This window comes from Rhinopithecus bieti, unplaced genomic scaffold, assembly GCF_001698545.2.
Source record: "Rhinopithecus bieti isolate Rb0 unplaced genomic scaffold, ASM169854v2 scaffold_20892, whole genome shotgun sequence".
Classification (NCBI taxonomy): Eukaryota; Metazoa; Chordata; class Mammalia; order Primates; family Cercopithecidae; genus Rhinopithecus; species Rhinopithecus bieti.
The window spans coordinates 2877173-2879453 of NW_016810602.1; positions in this window are offsets into that span (position 1 = coordinate 2877173).

The window sequence follows — 2281 nt, forward strand, 5'->3', positions numbered from 1 at the left end:
TGGTCTCGATCTCCTGACCTCGTGATCCGCCCGTCTCGGCCTCCCAAAGTGCTGGGATTACAGGCTTGAGCCACCGCGCTCGGCTCAAAATAAGCATTCTATAAGGTGTAACTATTATTATTCAGATCCCCAGAAGCCAGCACCGTGACTGGTATATGTAGGAGTCTGAGTAAATAAATAATCTTGTGAAATTATTGAAAATATGTATTTAAAACATGTAAGTAATGAAAATAAAATAATGAAAATGAACCAATTGCTTTTCACCCATTCCCTTACTTATTAAAATGTGATTCATTCAGTTTTTAAATTTTATATTAACTTTCACCTTATGCTAGTGAGAGCACTACTCAGAATAACCCCATTGTGACTCAGTTCTCTAAACATTCTGCAATATCCTACAACACAATTAACACGAATCCAGTGAAATGCTAAAAACTTTCTAATTGGGTAAATTTATTCACATGATTTTCAAACAATTTTAAGGCTAGCTGACCAAAATGGTTTGAGTTTGATTTTTTAAAATTCAGATAAAGGTTTGTTAATTCAAACATGTGGACAAAGACCTAAACATTTCCACTTTTACTTATTTTGACATCTCCATTCTTCACCACGAAAAAACTTAATAAGGATTACACCTGTTCCCACCGCCCCAGGGGGCTGGCCCGGCTAAAGCCATTCAGTAATTATCTCAGGAAAAGCCCTTGAGAGTCTCCACAGCTTTCAAGAAAGGCAACTTGGAGAAAGAATCATGCATTAAAGCATGAAAACACACCAAATATTCATCCCATAAAAGCTGAACACTCTCCTCTGAACATGTTTACAATGTCTCTGTGGCAGGCACTGGAGCGGTGAGAAGGCCAGGTGTGGCCCGGCACGGTTTAATTGTATTCCCCACCTCTAAAAATGATCGAACCCATCCTAGCATAGCCACATAGTATCTGCAACGAAGCCTTCGGAACTTCTAGCAAAGCAGACAAAAGTTGCTTCAAATCAAACAAACTCAAAAGATAAAAAAAGCGATGCCAAGAGTGGAGCGGCTCGAAACAACCCTCACGGGTTAGCTCCGACTTGCCGGTGCTTGTACACAATCGTGCCTGCGGCGTCCAGTTCAGACGCTCCCTTTCTCGGAGGGAGGGGAAATAACTTTCGGAAACAGCAGGCGTCCACAAACGCGAATGCTACACAGGACTTCTCAGCCTCCATCAAATAAGGCGCTGATGTTCCCAGCAGCACTAATTCCATACACAGCCCCCGCCCCGCCCTTTTCAACAGAAGAAAAATAACCTAAGCAGGAGAAAGTGCCACCGTCAGACCCTAAAGGCAATTTCAGACAACAAAGACCCCAAGCAATCGAAATGGAATTATAATCCCCGCCGTCCGAGGGCCCCCCGCTCCCGCAGAGGCGCTAAGCTGCCGCGCCCGCCGCCGCCCCTCCAGTACCCGGGCCGCCCGTCCCCGCGCCCTCTGCAGTCCAGGTGCGCCCCGACTCCCGGGTTCCCGGGTCCCCCGGGCGAGCCCCGCACCGCCCACGATCCTGCAATCTCTGCGCCGCGGCTATCCGCCTTCCAGCTCACGCGGCGTTCAAAATGTTTCCCGCCCAGGCGTGACGCGAGGAATGAAAACAATCAGCGGCCCCCGAGCGCCGGGGCCTGGGCCTGGGCCCGGGAGGGGGCGGCCGGGGCGCCGGGGCACCAGGGCACAGCCTCCCGCGCAGCGCCTGCCCGAGCCGGGCGGACCGGCTGGCTGGGGCCCGGAGGTGACACAAAGAACCCGGAGAGACAAACGCCACCCGCTGGCGCTCGCTCCAATCTGCGAAGCGCCCCGCCCGCTGACAAGTTTGCTGCGCCCTCCGCGCACCCCTCTCTCCCCACCCGAGCAAAGTTTTCCGTGGCCCGGCTCGGACCCTGGCATCGGGTCGGTTCCAGCCTCCCGCCGCCCCCGCCCCCGGCTCAGGGACCTTTCTCTCTCTCGCCCCTTCCCCTCCCTCCCGCTCTCTCCGGGGCGCACCGGGGTGCTGGGGCCCTGCGGCCGCGCTCACCCACCCTCCGCCGGGCCAAGGGGCAAGAGCGCGGGCCGGGGCCGCCCGAGGTCGGCGCCCCGCTTGCCTGGCTCTCTGGATCGCGGCTTTTGCTCGCTCTCCCTCTTGCTTTCTCAGGTTCGGCCGAAGGCTCTGGGCGCAGCTGAGCGCGCTCAGCTCCTTGGCGCTCGGAAAGCGGCAAACCACGCCCCGCGCCTTCCCCGCCCGCCGCCCGCCGCCCGCCGCCGGGTCCCGCGCTCGCCC